This window comes from Panthera leo, chromosome B1 (assembly GCF_018350215.1).
Source record: "Panthera leo isolate Ple1 chromosome B1, P.leo_Ple1_pat1.1, whole genome shotgun sequence".
Taxonomy (NCBI): domain Eukaryota; kingdom Metazoa; phylum Chordata; class Mammalia; order Carnivora; family Felidae; genus Panthera; species Panthera leo.
The window spans coordinates 96,264,120-96,277,934 of NC_056682.1; the positions used below are offsets into that span (position 1 = coordinate 96,264,120).

The following is a 13,815-nucleotide window of genomic DNA, read 5'->3' on the forward strand; positions in this document are numbered from 1 at the left end:
GCATGTACAATAAACCAAAATAAGCTTGAGTTGGACTTTATATATAAACTGTAAGCCCAGTGCATTATGATATGGTAGTCAGGATTATGCATTTGATTCAAGATAAGGAAAAGTCTTGGAAATGAAAAGCAGGCACTGGTTAACCAACTTGTTGTACACATTGTACCACATTCACTGTAACTTTAGGAAGAAATTCCACTTTGTGGAACATTCTCAAGAGATCTGAGATTATTCAGGTAAGAATTGATATATAAAAATGTACATATTTTGACTTTATATTTTGATGCTGGCTATACTAGAAGTAATAGCACCCGGGTGATAGTTACTGAACACAAAACAATAAAGGGTATTACACTGATAAGTACTGAATTCTTCTATTCATTTGAAAAAGCCCTTATGAAAAGCCCTGCATATTCTGCATATGTCAGTTACTTGATTTCATTGAGACTATTTAGGTTCTTGGTTGCACCAAAAATTTAACAAGTCGCCCATTAAAGTCACCAAGTTAAAGAAGAGGTTTATTCTACTTTATGAATATAACATATGCAGAAGCCGTCAAAGAAAGGGGAAATTTAAATTGCAATAATAAGCTAAAGTATGAAAAATACTGCATTCTATTATATTCAGTCTTGGGATGTTTTATAGAAAATAATGATCTTCAGCCAAATCTTTGCTGAAGACCGGTTGTAAAGACTGAAGGATATTGGTAAATGCTTTGTGTGTTTTTTATGTAAAATATTTTATAAAATATGCTAACATACATGTCCTCTGTAGTAAACATAAATATAAATATGTGTGTGTGTGTATGTATATATACATACACACACACACACACACACACACACACACACATAAGTTTGAGCCTGAAGTTCAGAAATAAATCTGCACTTGTGAATAGAGAAACCCTAAATATCCATGCAGTAAAAATGATGCAGTCTGTTAAGAAAATTGAGCAATTTGTGTTTTGGACTTGAAATAAACTGTTCTATAGACAATTCCTCAATTTCAGTTGAGTGTTTCTCATTCTCAGGTAGTTTGCTTGGTAGTCTTAGAGTAAGGAGATAGAAGCTGTGGTGGTATTCTTGCTGCTGTTTTCCCCTTAGACTCTATTTCCCTAACTTTGCTGATTAGTAGAACCACTTGAAGTACTTAAAATACACATCAGACCAAACCTACTACACACTGAGCCGTAATTGAAAGAAAATGGGTCTCAGACTCTTGCTTTGTTTTGTTTTTAATTTTATTTTAGAGAGGGAGCACGAGCAGGGGAGAGGGACAGAAGAAATGAGAGAGAATCTCAAGCAGGCTCCATGCTCAGCGCATAGCCTGACTCAGGGCTTGATCCCATGACCCCATGATCATGACCTGAGCCAAAACCAGGAGTCACGCTCAATGGACTGAGCCACCCAGGCACCTCTCAGACTTCACTCGTAAGAAGTCCATGGTAATTCTTGTGGTCAGGCACATCTGAGAAACACCACACTAATCATTTCAAGTTATATTGTCCATCTTTGACATCCACTTGAAATGAACTTACTCTTCGATAATTTTAGTCTTGATTTCCTGTATTTGGTTTCATATTCCCTAAAGTTTCTCAGTTAACGTATCAGGAGATTCCACATAAAAATCTAATGTGATTTTTTTAAAAGATTTTTTTTATTCAGATTTTTATCTTTTGATAGTATCTCAAAGTTGGCATGTTTCTCAAAATCTATACTGTGTGTACTAGTTTCTCTCCATTAGGAAACGAACCTATTCAGACAACAGATAAGTTTTTAAAACCTTGACTATGAGGGGTGCCTGCGTGGCTCAGTTGGTTACACGTCCAACTTCAGGTCAGGTAATGATTTTGCAGTTCACAAGTTGGAGCCCCGCATTGGGATCTGTACTGACAGCTCAGAGCCTGGAGCCTGCTTCGGATTCTGTCTACCTCTCTCTCTACCCTTCCCCCACTCACGCTCTTATATCTCAAAAATAAAACATTAAAAAAAAAAAAAACAACTTGACATTAGTGAAGTCTACGTCATGTTTTCCTCACAATAATTCTACCTGCCTTTTTTGAAATCTGCAGACTCCAACACTTACACCGACCTCTACGTATAATCTGAAAGCTAAAGTTAGTATATTGAACCAGTACTGGAGAAAATTGTTCTCTAGAAAACTTGAATCAGACTCTCCTTACCCACGTATTCCATTTACTTCTGTTAGTAACTGGGAAGTGCAGCCAGTTGCTAAAAATGTATGCTGTTGGCATGTTAACACAGTGTATTACCTTACAGAGTTTTTTATGAGCCAGAATAAGCTGGTAATAATAAAGTTTATAAGTTGCTTTGAGCATAATAAAAATGACTCATTTCATATTATAATGATGGTTCTTTTGCTCTAGTGAGTTAAATGTAGCAAATGCTCAAAGATAGCTTTTGAATATGTGTGTTCCATTAAGGTCAGCCCTCAATTTGGTAGATTCTAATAACAGATTATGATCTATTTGTTGTAGGAAGAAAGTTCAAATGAACACCACCCAATTTTTCTTTACTGTTTTTAGGCAAGACTCATCATTCCCAGGCAATGTCAGAAAAGGCTGTATCTTCTAACCACACTCCTGTGAGTCAGACTTTGAGGAGACCCTGGGCTAGATTTCAGCTTCGCATTTTTTTCTACCATCACTAGTGATTGAGAGAACATTTGGACTGCCTGTGATTTCTCCATTCAAGAGAGCAGTTGACATGCTGTGAACACTCTGGTTTATTCTCGAGATTTTTCCATCACTGTATCTGCATAGGACCCAACTAAATAAACCAAATCATGAAGTTTGGTGTAAGAAGACTGGTAAATATTTGCATATTTATTTTTAAAAGCATGATCTTAATGGCTACATAGTATCATTTCCAAATACAAATTTTAGTGGCAAGATATTCCATATAGTGTGGTGCCAATCTGGTTAAAGAAAATAGCAAAGTTTGGAAGCTAAGTCAACAGAATTTTAAAACTAAGCTATGCTTTTGCCTGGTCATAAAAGTAATATATGCTCAGTATAGAAAAGGATTAAGAAAATAACCAAAAATCAAGAATTAAGCAAAGTTGACTTTTTCCTGCATCTCTCCAGTCCCTTTCTATATATAGGATCACAGTCTATTCAAGTCTTCTGACTAGAGATACCATGCAGTCATGCTGGACACCTCTACCTAGAACCTCAAAAATGAATGCATCATACCCCCCGCCCCAAACTTACATTTACTCTTAGGTTCTCTGTCGGTGCTATACTCTCCTAATTTATCTTCCATCCTCCCTTGTTCTCATCAAACTCATAGTCCCTGTTGGCAATTTAAAATGTAAACTTGACCTCACTTGAGGCCTTCAGTGGCTCCCTATTTTCTAAAGAATCAAGGCTTATGTCCTCTTCATCAATTCCCACAGCACTATTACATAAAACAACTTGTATCTTCCAGAATATGCCCCTAGCTACTTACCCACTCCATTCTTCAGTCTGAATTATACTGTCCTCCATACCTTCCCAAATTAACTGCCCTCCTGGATAATTTGTTCAGTCTTAGAGACTCAGGCTCAGTCTCAACTCAGTTCCCCCAGAGTGAATTAGGGAGCCCCCCATTCCATGACTCCATAATATCACAGGTACATTTGTTATCACTGATTTACCATTGTGTTGCAATCATCTGTCTCCCCTAATAAACCAGGAACCAGAACATACTCCTATTTTAGGCCACAATTTCCCCAAACTTATTAGTACAGTGCCGGACACATAGTATTTGTTCAAAATGTTTTTTTCTTAAATTTGTAAAACTAGAGGGTTGACTAATACCAGAAATTTTAAAATGGGGGCTCCAAGGAAACATTTTAGAGACCTGGAAGAGAGCCTAGGAACTGCATCAGAGTAGCACCTCTTCTTAGTTTTGCTTACTGGGCTTGCAAGTAAGAATTTGAAGTCCTTGTGCTACAGAAAAAATGTTGGGAAACCACTGGACTAGATGATCTCCACAACTCTTTCACTTTATGAATACAGTTCAAGGGCAGAGCTATGCAATCTTAAAAATATCTAGCAATACTTACTCTAGGACTGTAAACTACAGATTTATCTTCATGGCACAAGTGGATGAAGGTGCAAGCTCCACAGTATGACCCTGACCTAAGTGCCTATCTAATCAACATTGTTTTGCAGCAGCTATAGCTTATAGGCTTCTTCAAAGGGGTGACCAAAAGAAAAAGGAGAGAAAAGGAGAGGACTTCCATTTTTTTTTTGCCCTATAACTAAAACCATTCATCAACTCTTTTGAAATTCCACCCAGGGAAGTCCTTTGCTCCCTCCACTGTGGACCCCCCTGACCCCACCTCTCTTCCTACCATTCCCATTACAGAAGTACTCATTGCAGTTGCTGGCCTATTCCAGTGGTAATTTAGAAAAAGGCGAGTTAAATTGGTCTTGCCAAAGACAAATTGCAATGTAATAAAAATATAATGAAAATAGTCCAACCTGCTGCACTTGCCTAGGAAGAAATGCCTTATTTTTAGAGAAAGACCTTTGTCCTTAAAACCTCTGCCAACAGTGAGAACGGAGACAAATGCAAGATAAGATAGGAACAAATCACCTTTCTTATATAAGAAATGCAGGAGCAAGCATTTTAATTCCTTCTCTATTTAGGCTGTGTCTGTAGTGGAAGGAGTTTAGGCCTTGAAGGAGTTCTGCTTTCTGGTGACCTTGAACAAGTTTCTGAACTTCTCTGAGCCTAATTTTCCTCAATTGTGAAAGGAACCAATAATACCTCGCAGGTGAAAAATAAGATAAAGGCCACCACCAACTCTATGACATGTACTATATTCCCTTCTTCTACTTTGCAGTCATAGAAAGACATTTTAAGTATCTTTAGGTTGTATATAATTTTATTTAAAGTAAAAATCTGAATAACCCTTTGTTAATTAAACCTATAGTCCTAAATCTGAAAAATGTTTACTAGTTTTCCCACAATTTATCTATTAGTAACAAAGTATTACATTTAGTAACAGAGCATCAATGTAATATTAAAGTTCATCAATAGGGGCACCTGGGTAACTGTCAGTTCAGTGTCCAACTCTTGATTTCAGCTCAGATCATGATCCCAGGGTCTTAGGATTGAGTCCCACGTCAAGCTCTGTGCTGACAGCTCAGAGCCTGGAACCTGCTTCAGATTCTGTGTGTCTCTCTCTCTGCCCCTCCTCTGCTCGCTCTCTCTCTCCCTCTCTCTCTTTCAAAAATAAACATGAAAAAAAAAATTTTTTAACAAAAGAATTTAAAATTCGTGGACTGGAGGTGATCCTGAAATTATTTGCATGACTTTATTAGATGAGATGTCAGAGACAGAACTGAGTGATTATATTAACATGAAAACACCTCTCATTATTGACCACCTTCACTGAAGAACAATAAGCACTTTGCGCATAAGTTAACTATCTTTAGGAACAAAATTGAAAATGCTATACTACAATGAGTTCACCAATGTATTTGCTGTATAGCTTCACAGATTTGTGTGAATTTTTTAGTTAACCTTATCTCAACTGCCATGAAATAATTCAGAATCATCTCACAACTCAACTTGGGTTAAGCAAAAATAGTGATTAGAACAGCTTAAATGTATTGCAAAAGTACTATTCAAAGATTTTCTCCAAATGACTGAGTCTCTTAAAGTAAATTCAAACTTCCAGACATCCTAAATGAAAAAAATCACTAGACTCACATTATCTCTAACATATATATTCTTGAGCAGTCAGAATTCAGTTCAAATTGGAATTTACTCATAATGGTTAACTATGTGTCAACTTGGCTAGTCTATGGGGTCTGGTTGTCTGGTCAAACACTAGTGTAGATGATGCTGCGAAAGTATGTGATTAACATTTGCAATTGGTTGACTTTAAGTAAAAACAGATTACTCTTATAATATGGGTGGCTCTCATCCAGTCAATTGAAGACCTTAACAGCAAAAACAGGTTTCCAAAACAAGAAGCAGTTCTGCCTCCAAACTGCAACAGAGAAACCCTTCCAGTTTTCCATGTGCTAACCTGCCCTGTAGATATTGGATTCAAGACTAACATCCACTCTTACCTGAATTTCCAGCCTGTCAGCCCTACAGATTTCAGAATCGCCAGCCCCCACAGTTGTTTGAGACAATTCCTTAAAATAAATTATTCTTTCATTATCTATCTACCTATCTCCTATCGAGAGAGAAATCTCTATATTAGCCTAATACACTACAATTTCCCAATTATTAGTACATATGAAACTTTAAAATTTTTCAATTTTGTGACAAATCCCCCTCCTTAACTTGATTCAGTACCTAATACTTGATCTGATATGGTCATGTGGGCTTTAGTTTCTGAACTTGAAAAACATTTTAGCCATGAAATGTAATACTTTTACCAATATGCCTTCCATTGTTCCAGATAAAATCTGACATAACTTTTCATCTAATCTCTGAAATAAGATTTCATCAGAAGTCATGAGACAGAACAAGAGGAAAGATGAACACAATTAATTCTTCTGCTCTCGATATCAAAATCAATGTGAAATTTAGGAAAAGAGCATAATCTACCAATTTTATTCAAAATCACTTATATTGACCCCAAGTTTGATTTTTTTAATATTTAAAAAATTATCTGGAAATAAATTTAACAGGGGGTGCCTGCCTGGCTCAGTTGTAGAGCATGTGACTCTTGATCTAGAGGTCATGAGTTCAACCCCCATGTTGAGTGGAGAGATTTCTTAAACATAGAATCTTTAAAAAAGTAAATAATTTAACAGCAGTAACATGCAGTCTTTCTCTTTTGGCGGGGGAGGGGGGGGGGGTTGACCTTCAAACATTTCAGCTAAGAGAATATTTAAATTGACCCTGCCCCACCTCCAATTCTTGGTTCTTCTCCAAAGACAACCATAATTTTCCATTTGGTGTGTAACTCTCTATCCTTTCTTCTAAGCATTTTCTATGTCTATGGCTGTACCTGTAGAAATATCGCAAAGCTTAAGTTCCAGAATCTGCAGACTGACTGCCTCAGTTTAAATCCTAGCTGTGTGACTTTAGGCAAGACACTCAACTTCTCCATGCCTCAGTTTTCAAATCTGTATTATGGAAATAATAACAGTACCTAATTCATGGCATCATTTTGAGGATCAAATGAGTTAATCTCATGAAACACTTGGAACAGTGTCTGGCACGTAATAAGCACTATACAATATTAGCCATTATCATTGTTCCTCCCCCCCCTTTTTTTAATATAAATGACTTCATCCTACTATATGTTATTTTGCAACTTGTCTAACCCATTTACACATTTTGGAAATATTTTCATATTACAGATAAAATCTACCTCTTTTTTTTTAACTACTTCAAGCCTGATTTTTTATATAATGATTTCAAACAGCCCCTTAGTGCCTAGAAGAAGTATCTATGTTTATCCAAATAATTTATCCCTTTTTCTATATGATTCAGTGTACTAAAGTATCGGGGGGAGAAAACTGTTTGGTCAAATGCATCATGGGACTATTTGTACAGATATCTTTGCTGAGTATCAGATGGGGAAGGAGATAAGACCCTGCCATCACCTGGGACATACCTGTCACTACCCTCGGTAGCCTCCATTCATTTTTGAGTCTCAGCTTGCATTTACTAAAGAGGATTACTCAACAGAGATGCAAGCAGTCAGTCACTGGCAAAGTTACCATACTCTGGCTGTCCTATTTCTCCCTTCTTCAGTGCTGCCTCACTGCCATGAGTAAACCTGCATGTGTATTTAAAGAAAGTCCAGGGGAGACAAATGATTGGCATGGTTAAAGGTGATATTTACATTGTATATCTGATTACTTTCAAAGTTCCTTTTGAGGGGATGCCCTCCCTTGGACCCAAAAAGGATTAGAAGTTGTTGCTGCCTCAGAAGATGAGGTGAGAGGGCAGTTGGAGAAGGGTGAAGGGAGAATAAGGGAGGGTGCTTCTCTGATCTTCCTAACATTATCTCAGGCTGTTCCTTAAATGGACTCCCTTAAAGCCATAGCACCTGGAACATGGCCTGGCACAAAGCAGGCATTCAATAAATGTTTGCTGATTCAACAAATGAAGCAATTAAACTTTTACTTAACATAGCATGACAAAGCATATTTCACATTTAAAAAAGATAGAGGAAGGGGTTCTGTATTGTCAACATCTATATGTCCCATCCCTCCCTCTCTTAGATCCTCACTCTGTCGCATGAACTGTTAGGGGCAGAAATTGGGTCTATCTTTGTGAATCTAGCCTTAGGACAATATCTGCTCATAAATATAAATTGAATGAATGAATGAATGAATGAATTTTAACTAATTTAGATGTGTCTTAAAGCAACACTTACTCATTAGGTTAGCTCCAGAAATACAAAAGCCCCTGAGGGTGCTCCAAAAGAATCGTGGCAAATTCTTCCAGGGCAAACCCACCTTTATGAGGCTGGGTCAGAACTCCTCAGCTTGTGAATCTTTTAGGAATTAGGGACCAAGGCAGATGTGCTTGGGAATTTTGGCATTTTGCCATCTGCCAACCTGGGAAGTACTCCTCATTCTTAACCAGATGGTCTTTGAGCTGATACTTCTTCCCAGTCACATGTCTGAACTGATGCAATTGTGTTCCAGAGGTTATAAGAGAAAAGTTGCTGGCGATTGTATCTAAATGAGCCAATGCCTTGTTTCTGTTTATGTGGCAAAGGTTTTCACAACAATCAGCCTTCTCAAGAAGTGTACACACAGCTTGCCTGACCAGGCCCCAGTGGGAAACAAAGCACGGGCCATGGTCAGGTGGAAAACAGTTTGCACTCTGAAAAAATAACATCACAGTCTGCATACTCACCAGGGTACTCCAAGCATGACAAACATACACTGCCTTATAAGTCAAAACAGGAATCTGAGTCCTAGTGAGAGTTTTCAAGTAAATCACAAAACTTAATGGTGAGTTTCTTCATCATTAGGAAAGAACAGGATGGAACATTCCAGTGGACCCATCAAGGATACAGAACTTTTCATTGTTGCAAATAGTACTGTAAATGTATCTGTTGGTAGTCAGGATGAAAGTTAGAGTGGTGTACTATCAAATGATTGCTTCCTTTGCCTACTACACTGTTCAGTGATCACAACTGTCTAACTCAGTTGGCAGAAAGGAGGTCAGCAGCAGATTAGGGGATCCAAATCCATTCCGCACACCAGATGTAACTCCCCTGAGAACCCTGGAGAGGACAGGGCTGATCTGATTTGTTAGAAGAGAAAGTGAGGCAACTCCAAAAGAGGAAAAGGACAAAATAGCATTTTTCTAATGGAGAAATCTTCCCCTGCCTTCATTCCTAGGAGCATAGACTTTTACTGTCCTGGTGAGATCATAAGACTGAGTGTGTAAACTCCAAACTCTTAGGTGCTGATTTTTCAGAGAATGTTATAAACTCCAACTTCACCCTGTCCAATTTCGTTCTGGATATGGTATTTAAAATAAAAGAATTCAAAATTCTCCTCCCAACTGGCTTTGTTTCTGAAAATTAACTTTGCAGTCACCGGAACTTCCCTTACAGTTAAGTTCAGCCAAGGCCTATCTTGCAGAAACAAGTCATGTACCATGAACTTCACATAATGAAGGGAGAATTTCATAAAAGTTTTACCCATTTAGGCCTTAGATAAATTATGGCCTTAGTCTATTCAAAAGTCACACTCTTTATATGTCTCCTCATCAAAGCAGGACCTAAGTTTATGGGGCTCTAAAAATGAGTTTCTTACTTGGCATCCACCAGGATGCTGCAGCAGCCAAGAAATAATTCACTGGAAAGAGTCAGGCAAACATCCTGTCTGGAAGCCCTCAGTCCTTTTGGAACATCCTTCACAAGGACATGAAAACTTTATTCAACATAGCCCCTTTGCAACCATATGGAGCAGGTATATATTCAAACCATGTGCTCAAGAATACAATATACAGAATTTCCCTTTCCTATAGCCCAACTCAAATCTTCATTTTAAACTATATTTCCCTTTGTGATGGATGCAAAATTGCCCCAAATTCTTTGTAGCTTCTCACATCGAGAGGTGAAATTTATTTCCCTGCCTTTTGAATCTGGAATGACCCTGTGACTTGCTTTAGCCATCAAGAATGTGGTAGAAATGCATGCAACTTCTGAGCCTGGACCCAAGGGGCATCGCAGCTTCTGGTCTTATCCTCTTGGAAAGCTTCCACTCTCATGTGAAGAAGACCAGAATGAAAGACTTGTGGATAGAGAGGCCACCCATCCCATCGGAGGCACCAGACATGTGAGTGAAGCCATCTTGGATGGTCCAGCCACCGGCAATCCCCAGATTACTACAGCTGCATAAGCAACCCCAGGTAAGAATGGCAGAAAAACCAATCCAGGTAAGCCCTGCCCATTGCCAACCCATAGAAATTGAGCAAATGAACGATGGTGTTTTCAGCCATTAACTTTGGGGATGATTTATTATGCAGTAATAGATAAACAAATACACCCCTGGTGGCTGAAAACATAATCTTAGTCAACTCCAGAAAAGTATGTTTGGTTTAAATTCAATCAATTCAAAATTTACTCATCCATAGCTTTCTCCTTGAAGTGGCATCTAAAGTTCTACACAGCTCCTATATCTAAAACCTGAACAGTGCATTTAATATGCTCAAGCTATTGTATAAAACTCTACATCCAACAGAGAATACACTTTCTTTTTCAGACATGAGAAATTTACAAAAACAATTCATGTATTAGGTCAAAAGGAAATCTAAATAATTCTGAAGGATTCTTATGTAGACTAAACTACTTACTGTAATACAATAAACTTAGAAGTTAAAAACCAAAGGATACCTTTTAAAATTTTCACATATTTAGAAACTGAAAAATATTACTAAATATAAGGGTTTCAAGTGATAATTCATACACTATATGCCAAAATCTATGAAATTCATCTTGCATTACTTAGAATGAAATACAGCTTTAAATAAATTTTTAGGAAATAAGAAATATTAAAATAAATTATCTAGGTCTTTCAGTTATGTTGGTTTGGGCTTTCTGGAAGTTGCAATAAAAATATGCTCATGAGGGGCGCCTGGGTGGCGCAGTCGGTTGAGCGTCCGACTTCAGCCAGGTCACGATCTCGCGGTCCGTGAGTTCGAGCCCCGCGTCGGGCTCTGGGCTGATGGCTCGGAGCCTGGAGCCCGTTTCCGATTCTGTGTCTCCCTCTCTCTCTGCCCCTCCCCCGTTCATGCTCTGTCTCTCTCTGTCCCAAAAGTAAATAAAAAACGTTGAAAAAAAAAAAAAAAATATGCTCATGAGATATTGTAATAGTGTTATATGGTGACAGATGGCAGCTAGCTACACTTGTGGTGAGCATAGCATAACTCCTACAGTTGCTGAATTACTATGTGGTACACCTGAAACTAATGTAACATTGTGTGTCAACTATATTTCAATAAAAAAAGAAGTATGCTCATGATACTGGGCCCTCAGATTTTCTAAAGGTTACCACCCCTTTCATTTTTTGATTGATTTTGAAAGTCTCTGGATCTTCTCTTATACTACAGAGAATATCTGAACGTCAGGCCACACAACATTTTATGTATTAAATTCTGGTCTGCTCAACTTTTTAAAAAACTTTAGTTTTATTGAGGTATAATTGACATATAAAACTGTAAGATATTTATAATGTTCTTTGGGGTGATTTGACATGAAGGAGTCCCCAATCTAGTTAATTAACACATCCATCAAGTTGACTTGTGATCAACTTTTATCACAAGTCCAATTGAAGGAAACCTATAAGAAGTAAATCTTAAAAAACAAACAGTTACTCCATTTCTTTAGCTATCTCATTTTTATTCCCTGGATTATCACAGGGTTGCATATGGAACCTATTGTCTTCCTTCAGATCACCTTTTTGAATTATGTACTGTCACACCTTTGTTTAACCTAGAAGAATAGTAGAAGAAACTACAGACAGAACCTACTACTGCATTTATTGAGGGAATGTTGTTAAAGATATTCATGTGTCACTGCTTATACATGAAAACCCACACAGAGGTCTATATTATAGACCTAAATAACAGAATTATAGAATAACAGAAATTGAAATTTGTTTTAATGGAATGTGAAGTTTTAACCTATCATGTTTTTATTTTTACCTTGGCTATTAAGCAGCTCAAAAAACTTTGCAGTCCAATTTTAATAACCATATTCTATTTTATGACCTATAAATCTGCATGCTATCCTATCTTTAAACATTTTGCGTGTTTTTTTTAATTTTCCATTTAGCATAAGGTTAAAATCCTTGTACGATACCACAATTCCTCTATAGAATGAAGAGAAATAAAAATTTTTAAATATATGTTGATATTTTGGGGAGTCCTTGAACCAAATGTAATCTTCATATAAATGCATCTGTACAGTCTTCCAAGCTAGTGAGTTATATCTGAAAGATAATTCTTAGCACTTTTCAGTTTTTAGGGTGAGAATATTATCCACAAAAGTGACTTACCTAACCAGTCCCAGGCTCTCTAGAGGTTATCATTTGGGTGACAGACATCTTAACATGAGGCATTTCTTGAAACCTCTGTTAAATAATGAGTCACGGGTAACCTGAGGGGCATCTGGGAAGGAAAAGAGGGGCCATGCTCCTCTCCCACCTTCACTGGAGAGCTCTTTTGCACATAGTAATCCTCCTTCTCAGGGTGCCAGAACATTCTTAATGTTATTATGAATTAGATCATTTTGATAGCTGCTCCTCCCGAGGGAATGGGATTCACCAAATATGGTCAGATAAATCAAACTGAAATTACTCTTTCTGAGCATACACTTATGGTGTTAAGAGTATGGTCTTAAAGTCTTAACATTGTATACAGTCTTTTTCAAAAAGTATTGGGCTTTTACTACTTTGTTTTGTTTTTAAATAAGCGTGAAAAAGAGGTCTACTAAATAATAACAAAAACATTTCAGTGTCTCCCCTCTGACTTCTGGGCTCAAAATATAGATGGTAGTTTCTTTCCTTTTTTACCCTTTTCTGTTTATTAGTCCCCAAATCACAAAAAAAATGTATGCTTGTTTGAGAAATCCATGACATTTCTTGAATTAATAGATTTAGATTAGGGGGAGGAGGGCATTTTAGGCCAAGGAAGGCATTTTAGGCCAGAAGATCAACAAAGGCATATTTGGAGAATTGGGATGATCCACTGAGAAAACTGCTAGTGGTGTGGGGAAAATTAAAAAGGCATGGTTAGCAAATTGAAACAACAATGAGATACCACAACACACCTATTAGGATGAGAGACACATTACATACTACCAAAATGCAGAAGACTGTCAACACCAGATGCTTGTGAGGATGTGAAACAACAGGATCTCTTGTTCATTGCTGATGGGAATTTGAAATGCTACAGCCACATTGGAAGATAGTTCGGCAGTTGCTTAGAAAACTAAACATACTCTCACCATATAATCCAAAAATCACAACCTTTGGTACTTAGAGTTGAAAATTTATGTCCACACAGAAACCTGCACACGGACGTTCATGCAGCTTTATTCATGATTGCCAAAACTTGGAAGTAACTGAGATCTCCTTCAGTAGGTGAGCAGATAAACTGTGGTACATCCAGGCAATGGAATATTATTCAGTGCTAAAAATAAATGAGCTATCAACCCATGAAAAGACATGGAGGAAACTTAAATGTATATTACTAAGTTAAAAAAAAAAAGGCAATTACATACTGTATCATTCAACTATATGACATTCTGGTAAAGGCAAAACTATGGAGACCATAAAAAGATCAGTGGTTATCATGGATTGGG

General features: G+C 37.4%; 1 long non-coding RNA gene across 1 annotated transcript; it reads left to right on the plus strand.

Annotated features, from left to right (window-relative positions):
* Positions 1-2,380: 2,380 nt before the first annotated feature.
* Positions 2,381-13,595, plus strand: LOC122217868. Its single transcript, XR_006201720.1, has 4 exons — positions 2,381-2,829; positions 7,853-7,922; positions 10,122-10,361; positions 13,518-13,595. It is a non-coding gene; the product is annotated as an uncharacterized LOC122217868 (long non-coding RNA).
* Positions 13,596-13,815: the final 220 nt, after the last annotated feature.